Source organism: Quercus robur, chromosome 1, assembly GCF_932294415.1.
Source record: "Quercus robur chromosome 1, dhQueRobu3.1, whole genome shotgun sequence".
Classification (NCBI taxonomy): Eukaryota; Viridiplantae; Streptophyta; class Magnoliopsida; order Fagales; family Fagaceae; genus Quercus; species Quercus robur.
In genome coordinates, this window is record NC_065534.1 from 35,382,775 (window position 1) to 35,406,080 (window position 23,306).

At 37.2% G+C, this 23,306-nt stretch overlaps 1 pseudogene; it reads right to left on the reverse strand.

Moving 5' to 3' along the window:
- Window positions 1-3,522: 3,522 nt before the first annotated feature.
- Window positions 3,523-23,160, reverse strand: LOC126704358 (ribosome-recycling factor, chloroplastic-like; annotated as a pseudogene).
- Window positions 23,161-23,306: the final 146 nt, after the last annotated feature.

The following is a 23,306-nucleotide window of genomic DNA, read 5'->3' on the forward strand; positions in this document are numbered from 1 at the left end:
CTGCTTTTAGTCCCTATCCTGAAAAACGCTTCCCGTTTTGGTCCCTGTCGTTACATTAGAAACGAAGAAAACTCATGTGGTAAATGGTATGAATAAATAATACTAAATTAATGTTCACATGGCCTAAATTAAAAATAAAAAAATGCTTTTTGGCATTAAAAAATGCCACGTCAGCATCTAAATTAAAAAAAAAATTAATTTATTAATTTTAACTAAATAAAAAAAAATTAAAAACAAAAAATCATATGAATTGAGATCTAAGTGTGTCTTGAACAAGAACAACAAGAATACAAACCCAGATCCAAGAACAAAAACCCAGAAATTAAAAAAAAAAAAAAAAAAAAAAAAAAAAAAAAAAAAAACCCAAATCCAACCTTCGGCTCTTAATTCCTTCAGGTTCTCCGCTTGATGGTGCAGGCAACGCGTGATGAAGATGCGCCTCCGCCTCCTCCTCGTGACCATTCGCTTGACGACGATTTCCTCAGGATTGAGCTTGATGGATGGTATAACGATGAAAAGGATGAAGATCCAAACAACACCGAGTTTCAGAACCACAAGGAAGAGGAAGAGGAAGGAAATGAAGATGAAGAGGAGGACAAAGATCGCTCATCTGATAATGAGGACCAAGAGAATCGAGATTGGCAAGAGAGAGAGGAAGATGATGAAATACAATGGCAAAGTCGGCGTGATTTGCTCCGGTTTCGGATCCAGGACGTTATGCCTCGGGCATGGAGCGGCCGTAACTGGATCTTGGATTAGGCCGAGATTCTCATGGGCCTGGAGGACACCTCCATTGAATTCCACCTCGAAGTCCTTGAATCGGACCGGTACGTCCGCAATCTTGAAGATTACGTCGACGCCTTAGATCTAGGTTTTTTTTTAAAAAAAAATTTTGGGTTTAGGTTTGTGTTCTTGTTGTTCTTGTTCAAGACATAGTTAGATCTCAATTCATATGATTTTTAGTTTTTAATTCTGTTTTTAATTTTTTTTATTTAGTTAAAATTAATAAATTAATTTTTTTATTTAGATGCTGACGTGGCATTTTTTAATGCCAAAAAACATTTTTTATTATTAATTTAGGCCACGTGGACATTAATTTAGTATTATTTATTCTTGCCGTTTGCCACGTCAGCTTTCTCCGTTTCTAATGTAACGACAAAGACCAAAACAAGAAGCATTTTTTAGGATAAGGATTAAAGCGGTAAAAATAAAATGTAGGGACTAAAATGGGAATCGCCTGAAAATGTAGGGACTAAAAGGTGTTTTAAAACAAATGTAAAAACTATGTTAAGAAACTAATGTGAATCCTATGTAACAAAGTGAAAAATCATGGGAAAAAGGCTCACCTTGCTTTAGAATCACGGATTTTAGATTGTTTAACTGACCCCACAGTACCTACAACACAAAGATTAGATTGAGAGAGCAAGAATAATTAAAGAACACAAAAATAGTTAGTAATCACAACTAAAGAACAAAATGTTTTGAAAAGGTTTTGAGAAATCCAATTAAGAACAAGTTTTCACTTTTCTTTTTTTTATGCTAGAAAAAGGTTTTGAATCTTTGTAAAAAAAAACGTGCTAGTTGTTGCCCTAGGGTTTTGAAAAGAGAAAATAGGGTTTTAGAGAAGATGGAGGCTAAAAAATAACTCTCTCTAGCTAAGGTTTTGATTGGAGACATAAGATGAGTATTTATAAGTTAAAATTAGGGCTTTTGAGGCTTTTTAATGGTCTTTGGATGTTCCCAAGGGTCTAGGAGCCAGCCTATATCAAAGAATGATATTTTAGGCCCCTAAAATTGAAGTTCAGGGCTTTTGGAAATGACCCTGTGTACACATGGTTGGGGCATGCGTATGCATGCTTGGTTCATGTGTATGCATGCATTCCCCAAAACCCGAATCTGACAACTCTGATGACCCAACTTCAAACGGCCATAACTTACTCAATATAAATCCAAATTAGGAAAAATTTGTGTTAAAATTGAAGCCCAAGATGTCTATTTTCCAATGAAATAAATTTCACTCAAAAATTTTTTATGGATCAAAAGTTATGGTCAAAATAGTGAGTAAATATAATTTTTCAGTATCGATTTTAAAGCGATTTGAGCTCTTTTGAATTGTGATTACTTCCAAACTATTGTGAACTCTTCAATTACTCTTGGTTGACATATGCCAAGCTCATCATTGGGGCTGAAGACCAAAATTTTTTAACGGGGTACAAAATGAGGTGTCTACAAGTAGTAGAGGTGGTGTGGTAGTGGTGATGATGAGATGATAGTCGTGGTGAATGTATGGTGGGTGACGGTTGAGGCAGTGATGAATGGTGGCATTATAGATGGTGAGGTAGAGTCGTGGCAACAGGGGCGCTTGAGACAACGATGGTGGTACAATAATGATTAGTAGTATTGGAGTGGCTAGTTTCCTTTCCATTTACGATAATCTCAAAACAATTCCACAACTAGCTGTGGTTGGCATTGGAGAAGCATTTCATTTCCCAGGACAAGTTACATTATATTATCAGGAATTTCCTACGTCACTTAAAAGTACATCAACTGCGTTGATTGCAATGATTATAGGGATTTCTTTTTATTTGAGCACGGCTTTGATTGATCTTGTCCATAGGATCACTGGATGGTTACCAAATAATATAAATAATGGGAGGCTAGATAATGTGTATTGGTTGCTAGTTGTGGGGGGAGTGCTCAACTTTGGTTATTACTTGGTGTGCGCTTCCTTATACAAATATCAATGTTGAATAGGGAGAAGATAGTAATTCTGGCACTAACAAGTGATTCTCATAGTGAACAATGCTAGAGGCTCACATGTATTTGTATAGTAATAGGCCTAAGGCAAAATATTTTTCATAATTGTACTACAAGAAAAGAGTCTACTAGCGAGGCTAAAATGCCCTCGCAAAAATTCAAATATCGTCACAAAAGACTATTAGCGAGGGCATGTGGCCCTCGAAGGCCGTCGTATTTGCTATTATTACTAAAAGAGATTTTGCGACCATGCTTTCGCAAATAGATAATTTATGAGGGCAATTTACTGTCGTTACTGAACAAATTCGTCTTCACAAATATATTACCAAACAACAAAAAAAGTCGACGACTTATTTTTAGCGAGGGCGAGTAGTCGTCGTTAACAACTATTTGTGAGGACCTTTATACCCTCGCAATTAGTTTTTTGCGAATTTCAAATTAACGACATACTTTTTAGAGACAAATAATGCCGTCGCTAAAATTTATTTGTGAGGGCTTTTAACCCCTTATAATTAGTTAGGAATAATAGTGACAACATTTAGCTATTGCTTAAAATGTTTTGGCAATGTGTTAAGTGATATCGCTATTCTATAAATTGCAAGAGACTTTGTCGTCATTATAAAATTATTTATGACCAAATTTTTATGTCATCGGTGATAATATTTTATATAATTTTTGAAATATTTTATTATTTATTTATTTTTAATTATTTTATATCATTTTTTTTTTACTATCATGTTTCGATAGTACAATAATTACTAAAAATTGATCAATTGAAAGATAAAAATTCATATAAGTTCAAACTTTAAAATATAGAATATACAAAGAAATCTTGAAATTAAACCTTGTTTTAAACTTAAACAACTAGAATTATGACAAGATCTATACTAGTCTTCCTATGAATGAGGGGAAGCTCCATACAAAAAGCATGTGATCTTACTATTTAATACAAAAGAAAGCCTATCTAGATCAGGTCCCTATGTATGCTAAATGAGGGGAAGCTCCATACAGTTGATCCCATGTTTGTGAAGTTTCAAAAGCATCAAGTTACCTACAAATCACTTGACAAGTCCTTCGCAATGTCTTCAGAGAGCTTTTTCTCCTGCATGGTAAAGCAAAGCAAAGAAAAGGACTTTTAAAGAAGAGAGTGGGGGTTGGACTCAAAAAAGCAATTATTGGAGAGTGAAAAAAGCAGGGCAGAGGATTAAGGGATTCAAACCTTCTCAAGTTTTTCGCAGGCTTTTAAAGCATCTCTTCTTATGTTCCTCAATGCCACCTATAAACAATTTAGGGGAAGGTGGTATTCAAGAGGACAAATTTAGTGACTTTAACATAGCCTATGTATTGGTATTTGAAAGTTCAAATATGTGCAAAAACACCCTTGAACGTTTAGACCCCCAAATTACAACTTAACCAATTCAAGCATTATGTCAAACAACTAGTGTGCGGAAACTTAATATAAGCTATAATATGGAATTGGAAAAACTATATAAGCCAAATTAAAAACGCAACCCACAGCAATTAATAAAAAGGCAAAGATAAAAGGGAAGGAAGATGCAAACACAAAGACAACACGCGATGTGTTATCGAAGAGGAAACCGAAGCCCTCAGCGTAAAACCTCTCTGCCGCCCTCCAAGCGGTAAACAATCCACTAGAAAATATAGTTGGGATACATGGACAGCAATAGACCCTCCAAGCCTAATCTACCCAGTGCATCTAAGCCCTCCAAACTTCTTGCTCCAACGAGGTTGCTCCGAACCTTTTTCTTTTCTAACTTCCCGGATTCTACTACTAGACCGTAGCATCAACCAATGAAGATTGGTTCCTTCCTAACTGCTTCCCAGAAATCCAAACAGCTCTCTCACAGTGATGAATATGGTGAGAACAAGGTTTGGTAAAATGCCTCTCAAGGATTTGACAATGGAGAGGAAGAGAGTAGAGGAATTTGAAGAGACTCTAATGTATAGATTATGGGTGAATTAATCTTGTTTTTCTTTAGGGTTTCTCTCTCAAAATTCTCTCTGGAAGCTCTCTTACATTCGTGGGTAAAAGGGGTATTTATATTGGAGTGAGAGAGGAATGTGAAACGTCAGGTTTTACAAAACAGGGGTGGCTCGCAGCTTGACCTCGCGACTTAGTCGCGAGATCCAGTCGCGAGATAACCGTATGGCCAGTTGTCCTGTTTTGTCCTGTAGTGATCCAACTAGCATGACTGTTCACCTTCCGGCATGCTTGGCACGTGTGCTGCGTCTGGCGGCTTGCAGCCGCGAGTCTCTGTTTTCTTGCACACTCTTGAGCAAACTTCACTCTATCTCACTCACTACCCTTACAACAAGTCCACCTAAATACAGGGTTTCTAAATGCTGAAATACAAGCAAATTTGGCATGGAATAAAGCCAATTAGATGGTTGAATAAATTCAACCTTACAATCTCCCCCTTTGGCTATTCCGTGACAAAACCCTAAAACAGACTCTAGACTTAACATGTGAGTTGGGAACAGTTGAGCAAAACTCACTCACACCTAACTCTAGAAGCTGTGACGCACTTGAATCATATGAACATAAGACTCCTGAAACACAACAATACACCATGATCATTGTAAACAGAAAATCGTGAAATACATATGAAACAGGCAATATGTGATCAAGCAAAGATGGAGTTAAGAAACAAACCATGACTTGAACAACCAAGTAATCACTACAAGGTAGTGACCATAATGCTTATTCACACTTGGAATGAACACAAGGACATACAAGCTAACAAGCACAAGGCAAGATACTTGTATGCTCAACACTCAACCAATGCATAATACACAAAGTATATGCATCTAGGAACAATCCTACAAGGGCACAAGAGTGACAGTACATAAATCAAAATGCAAGACATTTAGATAGAAGTATTGATTTCAACTTAGCATAAAAGGCTGCATTAAGCAAGGTACATACCATAAAGCCTACATAATATGCATAAAAACATTAACCCTAAAAGCTTACATAAGCACATGGGTACAAACACAATATTAAACCAAGATCAACAAAACACAATATAACCTGAATAACATCAACAATATATATAAAAGATTAAACCAAGATTGTAAGTTATGAGTTAGAAACAAGAATACATCAAAACCAGTATCAAACCCATATAAACATTAAATATCCAAAACATAAGCAAATATAAACAAAGTCTCTGATTTTGACAACTCCCCTTCAACACATTACTCCCCCTTAAGAGCTGTTTTTCTGCTTCTCATCAACAATCTCATCAACAACAGAAAGAAACATCTCCCCCTTTTTGACCGGAATGGCCAAAGGGTCACTGTCCATGCTGGGTGGTGAAGTTGTCAAGTTTTGCAGACAAAATATCAATCTGGTCCTGCATGGCTCTCATCCTCTCAGAGTGCTCAGTCTGGACTCCTCTGATCCCATCAAGTCGTTCCAGAATGATTTGAAAAGCATCTGGAGGTGTATCTGAAGAAGTTGATGCTCTAGACCTTTTGCCACTCCTCCTGGGTGTTAAGGTTGATGCATGCCCTGCTGCCTCTGCCTCAGTCTCCATTGGGACACCCTCTCCTTCATCACCTTCATCTTCTTCTCTTGGAAGCCTAACACTTATCCTTTTGCAGGTAAGCTTGTTAATTGCAGAGGGTATGGACATGGGACTGATGTCTTGAGGGATTGGAACACCCTTCTTTCTAAAGATCCTCAGTAGCAAACTAGAAAAGATCAGTTTTGGCCTAGAAGTTGTTCTAGTGTCATATATGTGGGAACTGATGTCAATGAATGTCTTTTCTTTAAGATCCATCAGAAATATTGCTCTTGCACAGTTGATTGTAGTCAACTTCTTTATGGGGTAGAGGTTAAACATCATGATTATTGTTAGACACCTCATGTCCACTAGAAAAGCTGTGGTATTCAGACATTTCCCTTCCCTCTGTCCACCTATCCTTTGTTGAACAGTTTCAATAGATACAATCCTATCCTTGTAATTGACAACTCTTGATCTTCTAATCCTTCAAGCCCTAGCACATCATCAATGACATGTGCATCCAAAGTGAATTCTTTACCGCTAACCCAGCAGCTTAAATCATTCTCCCTTATCACAGCATTTGAATAAAACTCCCCAATCAGGGGTCACACACTACAGGGAGATCACTCAAAAGCTTTTCCCATCCTCTTCCTTCAAAACAGTTGGGGATAAAGGAGTTTCTTAAATCCTCCAAATCTACAAATCTTTCTTGAATAATTCCTGCTTTCAAGAAGAAATCCTTGTATCTCTCAAAGTGTTGAACTGACCCAAACATATTAGAATCCATTTTCAATCGTTTGTCAGCCTTCTTTGCAGGAGTTTTCTTCTTCGGAGGTGAGGGAGCCATCTATGAACAATCAGAAGAGGCCACAACAGCATAGAACAATACATGTGTAGAACTAGTCAGTACCATGTAATTAGCAAAGAAATTGCAGCCACACAGATGAACTTGAACACTTAAACATTATGCTACTTAGAACAACCACATGGATAAACAAGCCTAAAAGAGGAAACACAAGAACAACATGGAGAATGCAGGGGAGAATTAATTAAATCAGCAAAGATAGAAAACATCCTAAAGACAAATATATGTCAATGAGACATACAATGGAATGAAAATGACATGACTCATAAACAGCATAGTAAAACTCACAGATGCTCCCAATAGATTTACACAATAGAACATGCACATTCAGCACAGTAAACTACACATCCACAAAAGGAACATTTTGAATCAACTCATCAGCTCAAGATTAGATAAAATAAAAGGAAACACTTAGCTAAGCACATGATGAAGACCAAAAAGGAAACAACTAAAATAATTTCAAACTCTAGCAACAGCATCCATAAGCTAAGCATGAACATAGAGCAATAGCCGAAACACAAACCCATCTCAAAAACATAAACAAATGCGAAAAATCAAGGGGGAAAAACACAAAATCAAGTAGAAAGGAGTTCAAGAATGAAAACTCATACCTGTTACTTGAAGATTTTGAGTAGAAAATACTCAACAATGGAGTTTGGAAATGGGAGCACGGAGTGTTTGGGAAGGAGATAGTTGAGAGAGAAGATGAACAGTCACAAAAGTTCGAGAAAAAACTGAAAAAGATTTAAAAACTGCCCCTATTTTTGCCAAACACACGTTTTTCGCGACTGATGAGAGTCGCCACAAAGTCGCCAATTCAAGTCGCCAAAACACTTAAAGACAAAAATTTGAAAAATTTTTCTAAGTGTTTTTCGCGACTGGAAGGTCTACCCGTGAGGGAGTCGCGAGCTGAGCCGCGAAAATCTCTGAGTAACCCTCGCGACTGGACCTTCCACTCGCGAACAAGTCGCCAAAAATGACCCGCGAAGACGCGACTGAGGCTCGCGACTTGACTTACTCGAGACTGAGTCGCCAAAACAGAGCAAAACAGGTTTTTTGAAATTTTCAGATTTTTAAACAAAATACTTTCCAAAAACACCTAAAACACTCAAAAATCTTTTTGTGTTTGAATTAACAGAGATTGAGCATGTGAAAACACATTTCATCAAGTACAATCACACAAATAAATATGGCATTTATTGAACATAAACTTGTGTGTTGTGTGTGGATATTAATAATGAAATAGTCCTTAGTCTAATGTGAAACTTCAATGATCAATTCAACCAAGGCATACACAATTAGCACTAGATCAAGTGATCCATCTCAATTATAGAAATATGTATATATGACCTCCCACAAAACTTGATAACACATCTTGGAGCTTTACATTTAACTCCACTTTCAAACATAAAATTTGATCATTTTGATCTTTTGAGACAATCACCTCTCATTGTGAGAGTGATATTTGATATTTCACTTGAAAGAACTAGCCTTTGGCTTTTTGAATAAACATTCACTTTAATATAAGGTCGCTTACCTTTTTTCCTAGTTGAATACTAAAATGTGCGACAGGCTTTTGCAGCTCAATATCTCTATTCATTTGGAGATTTACATTTGGTGAGCTCTTTTTAGCAAAAAAAATAAAGAGTAGGAAGATATATAGACACAAGTCTATGCATGTCTCAAGATCAACAAAACCATTCACTAATCATTCATGACAAGTTTGAAGATCTATTTACAATAATCACATAGATTTCAAGATTTTTCCCACAATGATATGAGTGCAAAGAAACAAGCAATGCTCGAAAATGCACAAAGCCATTAGCACAAAGGTATAAGGCAAAACAGGTTTTGAGACAAAAACTCAACAATATCAATCAAATTTTTTGATTTTCTAATTTTTATGTGATTTTTGGATTTTTGACACTAGAAGCTAAAGATTGATCAAAAACAAAAAAATTAAAAGTATGCACAAGTAGACAAGCAAACGACCAACAGCAAAATCAACAAGCAAACAAACAAACATTGTCGCAAAGCATAGGAAGTATTAATGCATGGACATGTTGTAATGCTTATGCATGAGTACCCTTTTTCACCCACACGTCACTTGCGTTTGGGGTGATTTCCTTATAGGATTGGGTACGGGAGTTAGGGCTTTCAAACTTTCGTGAGAAGCTTTCCAAGTAGTTGGTGAATGCACCAATCATCTTCATCACGTTCATCATTCCGGGATCACCATTCTGATCTCTAGATTGTTCACCTGCCCAATTTCTTCTATCATTTCTAAGTCCTCGTGACCTTTAAGGAGTTGCACTATTATTAGCTCTCAACTTTTGGCAATTTGGTCGAGTATGCCCTTGAAGTCCGCAATAATGACACACATAAGTTGCTTTAAGACCTCTTTGTGGTCGTGGACGTGACTTGGCACGAGATTCAGACCTACCCACAGATTGATTACGGGGATTCAACAACCGTTGGTTCACCACATTCTTCTTCTCCTTCATCTTAAGCTTCTTATCAGTAAGATCAACTACAACTGGATCTTTGGCCTTTACAAACTTCACTTCTTTAATGACAGTTTCAGATGAGCTACTTCTTCTGATATATCCCAATCCGGATTTGTCTGAAAAACTCTTTTGAGATGAAATAACATCATCTAGCTTCTTGGTGGTGACTCTCTCTATTTTAGCATTTGCTTGCACAACCTCTTACTCAAGAAATCTCACTTTTGTGTAAGCTTCGGATAGCTCACCATTCAGTATTTCTATCTCACATTTGGCCTCCCTATATCGGATTAGGAGACTTTTGTAATCCTTCTCTGCCTTCTTCATTTTTCTCATAGCAGCCTTGGCCACCCTTGTGTACTCACTCGACTTTTCCAGAAGTGAGTTATAATTCTCTTGAAGATTGGTTGTGCTTTCATCTTCTTCAGCATCTGATTCTCCAACAATTCCCAGTGATTTTTCATCACTATATTCTCCAAGGTCTCGTACAAGCAGATTCAACTCGTCTGAAGACTCAACATGAGCAATAGTCATAAAAGCTGAGTAGTTCCCTTCTCCATCACAGCTTTCTTCAGATTCTGAGTCAGATGAATCTGAGTCACTCAATGTTGTGGCATACACTTTGCCTTTCGATTTCAAATAATTCGGACATTCTTTCTTAAAGTGTCCATGCCCGTTACATTCGAAATAAGTGACACCTTGTGTAGGTTGGGATTCTTTTCCATCTTTCTTTTTGAATTCCCTTTCCTCCCTTCCAGAACTTTGGAATTTTCTTTTATCATCAAATTTGCCATTATTTTTGAATTTCAAGAACTTTCTGAAATTTTTAACAAGGTATGCAACATCTTTGTCAACCACATCTTCTCCCGATGAGTCTTGATCTTCCACCTTCTCATTAATGGTCTTAAGAGCAAGAGATTTACTCTTCCATTGATTGGGCAGCGACATCTCATAAGTCTGAAGAGAACCAACCAGCTCCTGTACTTTGATGTCATCAAGGTCTTTGCTCTCTTCCATTGCTGTCACTTTAGCACGAAAACTTTCCGGCAATGATTGAAGGATCTTCCTTACAATTTTAGAATCCTCCATTTTCTCCCCCAAATTGAACTTGCTGACAACCACCTCATTTAGCTTCCCATAGAAAGAGTCAAAGGACTCATCCTCACTCATTTTGAGCTCCTCAAACCGAGTGGTCAGCATTTGCAACTTGGTGTCTTTCACTTTCTTCGTGCCTTCGTAGGTGGCTTCCAATATCTCTCATGCTTCTTTGGCAATGGTAATGTGGGAGATCCTGTGAAATTCATCTGGAGACACCACAGAAAATAGCATTGAGTGCTTTACTATTAGCATTAGATGCAGCGAGTGCTGCCTTATCCCATGTGGTTTTGACTGCCTTAGGTCTGGTCCAACCAATCTCAACAGCATCCCAAACAGATTCATCAATAGAACACAGAAAAGCTCTCATGCGAACCTTCCAAAAAGCATAATTACTACCATCAAAATATAGAGATGCATTTAGGGATTGAGACCGATCCATTTCAAAAGGGAGTCAAGGATCACACAATGGTAATGAAACCAATAACAGTGTACCTGCTCTAATACCAATTGAAAGTTCAAATATGTGTAAAAACACCCTTGAACGTTTAGACTCCCAAATTACAACTTAACCAATTCAAGCATTATGTCAAACAACTAGTGTGCGGAAACTTAACATAAGCTATAATATGGAATTGGAAAAACTATCTAAGCCAAATTAAAAACGCAACCCACAGCAGTTAATAAAAAGGCAAAGATAAAAGGGAAGGAAGATGCAAACACAAAGACAACACGCGATGTGTTATCTAAGAGGAAACCGAAACTCTCGGCGTAAAACCTCTCCGCTGCCCTCCAAGCGGTAAACAATCCACTAGAAAATATAGTTGGGATACATGGACAGCAATGGACCCTCCAAGCCTAATCTACCCAGTGCACCTAAGCCTTCTAAGCTTCTTGCTCCAATGAGGTTGCGCTGAACCTTTTTCTTTTCTAGCTTCCCGGATTCCGCTACTAAACCGTAGCATCAACCAATGAAGATTGGTTCCTTCCTAACTACTTCCCAGAAATCCAAACAGCTCTCTCACAGTGATGATATTGTGAGAACAAGGATTAGTAAAATGCCTCTCAAGGATTTGACAATGGAGAGGAAGAGAGTTGAGGAATTTGAAGAGACTCTAATGTATAGATTGTGGGTGAATCAATCTTGTTTTTCTTTAGGATTTCTCTCTCAAAATTCTCTCTGAAAGTTCTCTTACATTTGTGGGTAAAAGGGGTATTTATACTGGAGTGAAAGAGAAATGTGAAACGTCAGGTTTTACAAAACAAGGGTGGCTCGCGGCTTGACCTCGCAACTTGACTAAGTCAGAAGATCCAGTCGCGAGATAACCGTATGGCCAATTGTCCTGTTTTGTCCTGTAGTGCTCCAGCTAGCATGACTGTTCACCTTCCGGCATGCTTGACACGTGTGCTGCGTCTGGTGGCTTGCAGCCGCGAGTCTCTGTTTTCTTGCACACTCTTGAGCAAACTTCACTCTATCTCACTCACTACCCTTACAACAAACCCACCTAAATACAGGGTTTCTAAATGCTGAAATACAAGCAAATTTGGCACGGAATAAAGCCAATTAGATGGTTGAATAAATTCAACCTTACAGTCTATAACCAAAGATTAATAAACATATACATTTTTAGAATATGTGCACTGTAAGGTTGAATTTATTCAACCATCTAATTGGCTTTATTCCATGACAAATTTGCTTGTAATTCAGCATTTAGTAACCCTGTATTTAGGTGGGTTTGTTGTAAGGATAGTGAGTGAGATAAAGTGAAGTTTGCTCAAGAGTGTGCAAGAAAACAGAGACTCGCGGCTGGGACTCGCGGGTGACTCGCGGCTGCAAGCCGCCAGAAGCAGCACACGTGCCAAGCATGTTGGAAGATGAACAGTCATGCTACCTGGAGCACTACAGGACAAAACAGGACAACTGGCCATACGGTTAACTCGCGACTGGATCTCGCGACTTAGTCAAGCCGCGAGGTCAAGCCGCGAGCCGCCCCTATTTTGTAAAACCTGACGTTTCACATTCCTCTCCCACTCCAGTATAAATACCCCTTTTACCCACGATTGAAAGAGAGCTTCCAGAGAGAATTTTGAGAGAGAAATCCTAAAGAAAAACAAGATTGTTTCACCCACAATCTATACCTTAGAGTCTCTTCAAATTCCTCTACTCTCTTCCTCTCCATTGTCAAATCCTTGAGAGGCATTATACCAAACCTGGTTCTCACCATCATCATCATCACTGTGAGACAGTTGTTTGGATTTCTGGGAAGCAGTTAGGAAGGAACCAATCTTCATTGGTTGATGCTACGGTCTAGTAGCGGAATCCGGGAAGCTAGAAAAGAAAAAGGTTCGGCGCAACCTCGTTGGAACAAGAAGCTTGGAAGGCTTAGGTGCACTGGGTAGATTAGGCTTGGAGGGTCTATTACTGTCCTTGTATCCCAACTGTATTTTTTAGTGGATTGTTTACCGCTTGGAGGGCGGCGGAGAGGTTTTTCGCCGAGGACTTCGGTTTCCTCTTCGATAACACATCGCGTGTTGTCTTTGTATTTGCATCTTCCTTCCTCTCTATCTTTGTCTTTTTATTATCTGCTGTGGTTTTATTTTGTTATGGCTTAGATAGTCTTTAACCTATTTCTTATTATAGCATGTGATAAGTTTCTGCACACTAGTTGTTTGACATATTGCTTGTATTGGTTAAGTTGTAATTTGGGGGTCTAAACGTTCAAAGGTGTTTTGTACACGTTTTTAAACTTTCATTTGGTATCAGAGCGGGTACACTGCTATTGGTTTCATTACCATTGTGTGATCCTTGACTCCCTTTTAAGATGGATAGGTCTCAATCCCTAAATGCACCTCCATATTTTGATGGTAGTAATTATGCTTTTTGGAAGGTTCGCGTGAGAGCTTTTCTGTGTTCTATTGATGAATCCGTTTGGGATGCTGTTGAGATTGGTTGGACCAAACCTAAGGCAGCCAAATCCACATGGGATAAGGCAACACTTGCTGCATCTAATACTAACAGTAAAGCACTCAATGCTATTTTCTGTGGTGTGTCTCCAGATGAATTTCACAGGATTTCTCATATTACCGTTGCCAAAGAAGCATGGGAGATTTTGGAAACCACCTATGAAGGCACGAAGAAAGTGAAAGACACCAAGTTGCAAATGCTGACCACTCGGTTTGAGGAGCTCAAAATGAGTGAGGATGAGTCTTTTGACTCTTTCTATGGGAAGCTAAATGAGGTGATGGTCAGTAAGTTCAACTTGGGAGAGAAAACGGAGGACTCAAAGATTGTAAGGAAGATCCTTCGATCATTGCCGGAAAGTTTTCGTGCTAAAGTGACAGCAATTGAAGAGAGCAAGGACATTGATGACATCAAAGTACAGGAGCTGGTTGGTTCTCTGCAGACTTATGAGATGTCGCTGCCCAATCAACGGAAGAGTAAATCTCTTGCTCTAAAGACCATTAATGAGAAGGTGGAAGATCAAGACTCATCGGGAGAAGATGTGGTTGACAAAGATGTTGCATACCTTGTCAAAAATTTCAGAAAGTTCTTGAAATTCAAAAATTATGGCAAATTTGATGATAAAAGAAAATTCCAAAGTTCTGGAAGGGAGAAGAGGGAATTCAAAAAGAAAGATGGAAAAGAATCCCAACCCACACAAGGTGTCACTTGTTTCGAATGTAACGGGCATGGACACTTTAAGAAGGAATGTCCGAATTATCTGAAATCGAAAGGTAAAGTGTATGCCACGACCTTGAGTGACTCGGATTCGTCTGACTCAGAATCTGAAGAGAGCTGTGATGGAGAGGGGAACTATTCGGCTTTTATAACTATTACTCATGTTAAGTCTTCAGATGAGTTGAATCTGCTTGTACGAGACCTTGGAGAACATAGTGATGATAAATCACTAGGAATTGTTGAAGAATCAGATGCTGAAGAAGATGAAAGCACAGCAAATCTTCAAGAGAATTATAACTCACTCTTGGAGAAGTCGGGTGAGTACACAAGGGTGGCCAAGGCTGCTGTGAGAAAAATGAAGAAGGCTGAGGAGGACTACAAAAGTCTCCTAATTCGATATAGGGAGGTCAAATGTGAGATAGAAACACTGAATGGTGAGTTGTCCGAAGTTTACACAAGTGAGATTTTTTGAGAATGAGGTTGTGCAAGCGAATGCTAAAATAGAGAGGGTCACCACCAAGAAGCTAAATGATGTTATATCATCTCAAAAGAGCTTTTCAGACAAATTCGGATTGGGATATACCGGAGGAAGTAGTTCATCTGGAAATGTCACTAAAGAAGTGAAGTTTGTAAAGGCCAAAGATCCAGTTGTAGCTGACCTTACTGGTGAAACTCGAGGTGGAGGAGAAGAAGAATGTGGTGAACCAACGGATGCTGAATCCCCGTAATCAGTCTGTGGGCAGGTCTGAATCTCGTGCCAAGTCATGTCCACGACCACAAAGAGGTCCTAGAGGAACTTATATGTGCCATTATTGCGGACTTCAAGGGCATACTCAACCAAATTGCCAAAAGCTGAGAGCAAAGAACAGTGTAACTCCTCAAAGGTCAGGAGGACCCAGAAATGATAGGAGAATTTGGGCAGGTGATCAATCTAGAGATCAAAATGGAGATCCCGGAATGATGATCAATCTAGAGATCAAAATGGAGATCCCGGAATGATGAACGTGATGAAGATGATTGGTGCATTCACCAACTGCTTGGAAAGCTTCTCACGAAGGTTTGAAAGCCCTAACTCCCGTACCCAATCCTATAAGGAAATCACCCCAAACGCAAGTGACGTGTGGGTGAAAAAGGGTACTCATGCATAAGCATTACAACATGTCCATGCATTAATACTTCCTATGCTTTGTGACAATGTTTGTTTGGTTTGCTTGCTGTTTTTTATGTTGGTTGTTTGCTTGTCTACTTGTGAATATTTTTAATTTTGTTTTATCAATCTTTTTGTTTCTTGTGTCAAAAATCCAAAAATCACATAAAAAATTAGAAAATCAAAAAGCTTGATTGACTTTGTTGAGTTTTGTCTCAAAACTTGTTTTGTCTTGTACCTTTGTGCTAATGGCTTTGTGCATTTTCGAGCATTGCTTGTTTTCATGCACTTATATCACTGTGGGAAAAATCTTGAAATCTATGTGATTGTTGTAAATAGATCTTCAAACTTGTCATGAATGATTAGTGAATAGTTATGTTGATCTTGAAACATGCATAGACTTGTGTCTATATATCTTCCCACTCTTTATTTTTGTTCTGCTAAAAAGAGCTCACCAAATGTAAATCTCCAAATGAAAAGAGATATTGAGCTGCAAAAACCTGTCGCACATTCTAGTATTTGACTAGGAAAAAGGGTAAGCGACCTTATATTAAAGTGAATGTCTATTCAAAAAGCCAAAGGCTTGTTCATTAAAGTGAAATGTCAAATATCACTCTCACAATGAGAGGTGATTGCCTCAAAAGATCAAAAAGATCAAATGTTATGATTAAAAGTGGAGTAAAATGTAAAACTCCAAGTCATGTTATCAAGTTTTGTGGGAGGTCATATATACATATTTCTATAATTGAGATAGGTCATATGATCTAGTGCTAATTATGTATGCCTTGGTTGAATCGATCATTGAAGCTTCACATTAGACGAAGGACTATCTCATTGTTGATATCCACACACAACACACAAGTTTATGTTCAATAAATGTCATATTCATTTGTGTGATTGTACTTGATGAAATGTGTTTTCACATGCTCAATCTTTGTTAATTCAAGCACAAAAAGATTTTTGAGTATTTTAGGTGTTTTTGGAAAGTATTTTGTTTGAAAAATCTGAAAATTTCAAAAATCCTGTTTTGCCCTATTTTGGCGGCTCAGTCACGGGTATGTCAAGTCGCGAGCCTCAGTCGCATCTTCGCTGGTCATTTTTGGCGACTTGTTCACGAGTGGAAGGTCCAGTCGCGAGGTTCACTCAGAGATTTTCGCGGCTCAGCTCGCGAGTAGACCTTCCAGTTGCGAAAAACACTTAGAAAAATTTTTCAAATTTTTGTTCTTGAGTGCTTTGGCGGCTTGAGCTGGCGACTGTGTGGCGACTTAATCAAGTCGCGAAAAACGCGTGTTTTGCAGAAATAAGAGCAGTTTTTAAATCTTTTTCAGTTTTCCCTCGAATATTTGTGACTGTTCATCTTCTCTCTAAACTATCTCCCTCCCAAACACTCCGTGCTCCCATTTCCAATCTCCATTGTTGCATTCTTGTAGCTCAAAATCTTTAAGTCACAGGTATGGGTTTTCAGTTTTGCACTCTTTTCTACTTGATTTTGTGCTTTTCCCTTTGATTTTTCGCATATGTTTGTGATTTAGAAATGGGTTTGTGTTTCGGATTTTGCTCCTTGTTCATGCTTAGCTTGCGAATGCTGCTGCTAGAATTTGATTTGATCTTAGTTGTTTCCTTATTGCTCTTCATCCTGTGCTTAGCTAAGTGATTCTTTTATTTTATCTGAACTTTGAGCTGTTGAGTTGTTTCAAATTGTTCCTTTTGAGGCTGTGAGTTTTACTGTGCTAAATATGCATGCTCTATTGTGTAAATCTTTTGGGAGCATATGTGAGCTTCACAATGCTGTTTATGAGCCATATCATTTTTCATTATCTGTCTCATTGACATATATCTGCCTTTAGGATAGTTTCTATATCTGTTGCTTTTATATGTGTTTCCTATCTTAGGCTTGTTTATCCATGTGTTTGATCTAAGTAGTTTGTGTTTAAATGTTCCAAGTTCATTTGTATGGATGAAATCTCTTTGTTAATTACATGGTACTGACTAGTTCTACACATATATTGCTCTATATTGTTGTGGCCTCTTCTGATTGTTCACAGATGGCTCCCTCACCTCCTAAGAAGAAAACTCCTGCAAAGAAGGCTGACAAAAGATTGAAAATGGATTCTAAACTATTTAGGTCAGTTCATCATTTTGAGAGATACAGTGATAACTTCATGAAAGCAGGAATTATTCAAGAACGATTTGTAGATTTGGAGGATTTGAGACAAACCTTTATCCCCAGCTGTTTTGAAGGAAGAGGATGACTAGCCTATTCCATGACAAAAAGGGGAAGTGATAGGCATGATCAGAGGGGGAAGATATTACCTAAGGGGGAGTGTCTTTACATTCTTCTTCAGTTTCAATTTTCTCTTTAAGTTGATATATTGTGCTTTTGTAAGCTTTTAGGGTTAATGTTTTATGCATAGTTGTAGGCTTTATGGTATGTACCTTGCTTAATGCAGCCTTTATGCTATGTTGAAATCAGTACTTTAATCTAAATGTTCTGCATTTTGGTTTATGTACTGTCACTCTTGTGCCCTTGTAGGATTGTTCCTAGATGCATATGCCTTGTGTGTTATGCATTGGTTGAGTGTTGAGCATACAAGTGTCTTGCCTTGTGCTTGTTAACTTGTATGTCCTTGTGTTTATTCCAAGTGTGAATGAGCACTATGATCACTACCTTGTGGTGTTCACTTGGTTGATCAAGCCATGGTTTGTTTCTTAACTCCATCTTTGCTTGATCACATATTGCCTGTTTCATATGCACTTATAATTTTCTGCTTACAATGATCATGGTGTATTGTTGTGTTTCAGGAGTATTATGTTCATATGATTCAAGTGCTTCACAGCTTCTAGAGTTAAGTGTAAGTGAGTTTTGTTCAACTGTTCCCAACTCACATGTTAAGTCTAGAGTCTGTTTTAGGATTTTGTCACGGAATAGCCAAAGGGAGAGATTGTAAGGTTGAATTTATTCAACCATCTAATTGACTTTATTCCGTGCCAAATTTGCTTGTAATTCAACATTTAGTAACTCTGTATTTAGGTGGGTTTGTTGTAAGGGTAGTGAGTGAGATAGAGTGAAGTTTGCTCAAGAGTGTGCAAGAAAACAGAGACTCGCGGCTGGGACTCGCGGGTGACTCGCGACTGCAAGCCGTCAGAAGCAGCACACGTGCCAAGCATGCTGGAAGATGAACAATCATGCTAGCTGGAGCACTACAGGACAAAACAGGACAACTGGCCATACGGTTAACTCGCAACTGGATCTCGCGACTTAGTCAAGCCGCGAGGTCAAGCCGCGAGCCGCCCCTGTTTTGTAAAACCTGACGTTTCACATTCCTCTCCCACTCCAGTATAAATACCCATTTTACCCACGATTGAAAGAGAGCTTCCAGAGAGAATTTTGAAAGAGAAACCCTAAAGAAAAACAAGATTGTTTCACCCACAATCTATACCTTAGAGTCTCTTCAAATTCCTCTACTCTCTTCCTCTCCATTGTCAAATTCTTGAGAGGCATTATACCAAACCTGGTTCTCACCATCATCATCACTGTGAGACAGTTGTTTGGATTTCTGGGAAGCAGTTAGGAAGGAACCAATCTTCATTGGTTGATGCTACGGTCTAGTAGCGGAATCCAGAAAGCTAGAAAAGAAAAAGGTTCGGCGCAACCTCGTTGGAGCAAGAAGCTTGGAAGGTTTAGGTGCACTGGGTAGATTAGGCTTGGAGGGTCTATTGCTGTCCTTGTATCCCAACTGTATTTTCTAGTGGATTGTTTACCGCCTTGAGGGCGGTGGAGAGGTTTTTCGCCGAGGACTTCGGTTTTCTCTTCGATAACACATCGCGTGTTGTCTTTGTGTTTGCATCTTCCTTCCTCTCTATCTTTGCCTTTTTATTATCTGCTGTGGTTTTATTTTGTTATGGCTTAGATAGTCTTTAACCTATTTCTTATTATAGCATGTGTTAAGTTTCCGCACACTAGTTGTTTGACATATTACTTGTATTGGTTAAGTTGTAATTTGGGGATCTAAACGTTCAAATGTGTTTTGTACACGTTTTTTAACTTTCATGCACTTTGGTAAAGTGTACAGTGCCATGTCAAATACAGACATTGGATGAATTCCCATGTGTTTCAAGAAAGTTACAAACCCAAAAAAAATGTTACAGGCCAATTATGTCTAACTTCTCAACCCAAAAAAATAGTGTCACTTAGGTGACACTCTTTTTGCATTTTTAACATATTTTTCATTACTTATCCCCAAAAAAAAAAAAAAATTTCAGGCAAGTGAAGACAGGAGGAGAAGGCAGAAGAAGGGGAACAACATAAACATGAATTAGAGGCATTTCATGAGATCTGATTTATTTTGACAATGCTACGCATATCCACCTAAGCCCAATTTTAATACTAATGAATTTACTAAAAACAGTGGCAGGTTTTTGTTTTAAATTGTCCAAAGATAATGCCACTGTACCTTCCCTTCTTTAGCCAGTTTAGCTACTATTTTTAAGAATTCCTGTAATGATTAAAATAAAATAAATTAATAAAAAGAAAAGAAAAGAAAAAAGAAGTGGAAGTTCTTTGTAAGCATGCTTTAAGGAACTTCACTTCATAGTGTACATCTTCAAAAAGAAATGTGTGTCTATATATATATATATATATATATTTTTTTTTTTTTTTTTAATTTATATCAAATTACAGAAAGTAGAATTTCTTTCATCAATTACTACTAACCACCATTATTTTCAAGAATATAAAGCATTTTTTGCATGTAAATTCATTATAAAATAATTATTAAGGATACAAAAACATATCACAAAACAAGTGCTAAACCGAGAAAAGTTTTAGAAGAACTAAACCTTTGAAGCAGAACAGTAGAGCAGGCCTCATGTGATTAATTCCAAACAACTAACATAAAGCTCAAGTCATGACTCATGACAAAGTACAGAAAGTCTAAATATAATTCAATCATCTAACTCATTTCAAAGCATGGTACTTGAAGTTAATGTACATGCAGAAAGAACATTATATGTTAGATGCAAAAATGTCGTGCATGTGAGACAGTAAGGATATTGAGCTCCAAGGAGCAACACAAGATGGAATGAATTGACTGCAGTATAGCACCAACATCCAGGAAAAATCAGAAGAACAAAGAGGTAAAAGTAATATTTCAACTGAGATTTCATATTAATTGGATATAGAAAATAGACTTATGGGCCTATGGCATAAAAAAAAATAGAATTACATGCAAAGGGATCAAAGCCAACAGACTATACCTTCCTCCTTTATGATGTAAGTTAAGGGAGAGTCAATCTTATCACTTCTCCATCGTTGTTTGGAGTCATACCAAGATCAGAGCCCACTATGGCCTTCTCTATAGCCTTTAAGCTGACAAACATAACATATCAAAAAGTAAAATAGATTGTCAAAGAGAGATCATAGGAAAGATTTCATGGACCAGTCCTACAATACAAGATGTCAATGCTCTATAACTCAACATAATTGGACAATTAGGTCACCTTTGGTTGTCAAAAATTTATGGAAGATTCACTAGCATATTAATTTACGAGAATCAGAGAAAATTTTAGTCTTTGTTCTTACTTACTAGTATACATGTATTTATCACATAAAAGTAAATGGAGAATGTTTCGATCTTCCTCAACAACCATTTTATGTCCTTTAGTTTATAGAATACCTGGATTTGTCATACGGCTGAACCAAGAGAGAACTTGCATCGGGAGTACTGATTTGAGCTATGCTCTTCAAGCTAACTGGACTTCAATAATATTCCACCTAGAAAAGCATTGGGTTATAGCTACTCTAAAATAAAGGTAATTACTTAACCATTAATAAATTACAAGTGATGATTTTGCACTTCTGCAACCTTTTTTGCAAAAGTCACCTCCTTTTTTTATAGAACCACATACGCAAACCTATGATTTTTTTTTTTTTTTTTTTTTTTTTTTTTTTTAAGTTGACCCAAAATACTATGTCATATTAAGCAATGGATGAGGTGGCTCCCCCATACATTTGTTTCTGAAAAGCTCCCATTGATTGCCACTTATAGGAGAAATTATGCTATATGCAGAAATGACAACTATTGCAAAACTAAACCACCAAAAACTATTGCAATGCTAGAATCAGCTTGAAATTTTGGAACTTCTCCTCATTTGAGTTTTTTTTTTTTTTTTTTTTGATAAGTACATTTGAGAGAATATATATATTAAATTAACAAAAAAAAGGAAGAAGAAGAAGAAGAAGAGAAATTAAAGCAATTGATGCTACAAATTTGCAGTAAATACCCATAGCAATAAAAACCTGTCCGGTTTTAAACCTGAAAAACTATTTCCTGTAGAGGAATGATGGCTTCCAGTGTTGTTTGACAAACAACATGTGGGCACTCGAAACATCAAACAAAAAAAGATAATATTGTTAAACTCTATATGTTATGGCATTGATAAGAATAAGAAAAAAAAATAAAATAAAAGAACAACATAATAAATCTACGGTAATTGATAGTTGATAATGATGATGAGAATAAATAAAAGTTGAAATGAAAAGTATTAGGGTATGTTTCAAAGAAGATGACAATGCTGTTTTTCAGCTTACCTGAACAACCTGAAATCGATTGGGCTGTGAGGGGCTTTACAAGTCAGTGGTGGCTGGGATTGTGACTCCGGCGTGATGGAAGAGAGAGCAGATCAATGGCTAGGGGTGGCGGCGTGAGGGGAGAGAGAAGTGGGAAATGAAAAGAAAGAAGGAAGAGAAACACGCTGAATCAACAAAAGAAGAAAAAAAAGTGGGAAATGAAAAATTGGGGGAAAATTTTTGCGGGAAGAAAAAAAAATCTGGGGGGAGAGCTTGTCCTATTGAGTTTTTTTTTTAATTTTTTTAATTTTTAAGGCTATATAATTAGAGTTTTCTTTAATAATAATAATAAAGCTTAAGTAATAAAATAATGAATTTTAGGGAGTACAAATTGATGGATCTAAAGGCCATAGCGATGTACAAGTCAAAGGAGCAAGAGCTTCGAATGAATATTTTGGGAAAAAAAAGTTTATGCGTGTGAGAAATTTTGTGTGAAGGATAAAAAAAATTGGGAAAATTTAACTTTTAGGATAAAAAAAAATGTTTTATCTAATAACTATTGCAACAGGTTATAAAAATATTGCTATAGCCTAGTAAAAATTTCACATCAACATTTAAATAAATAATCACATAAAAATTATAACAAAATTCAATTTCTAAAATTTTTATAAATGAAATAAGATAATTAAATTAATTTTTTATTCCTTTCATTATTATTAATTTTTTGGAAGAAAATGTTTATGTTCTTTGTGTTCTTCAAAATATATAACTCATATTCTTAGATCAATAGCAATCAAACGGTTGGATTTAGAGAAAGGCGTGGTCAAAATTTAGTCAAAGTGGGTCAAACCCAGTTAAACTTAATAGATGGTCCCGAGACCACTCTTGGTGAAATTCATATTCAAATCTTGATCAATAGGATTAAAGAGTATGGTGACATACTGGTGTTGGTGAAATTTGAGACCAATTGGATAGTTAGATTGAGTAAACATAACCATACAAGTACACGGCACATGTCTATCATGCGCCATACTTAGATTTGAAATCTAACTATTAGATTTGAAGAGTATAATGAAAGGTTAATTATAGTAAATCATGGTCACAATCAAATGATTTGATTTAGAGAAATGCGTAGACAAAGTTTAGTCAAAGTTTGTCAAA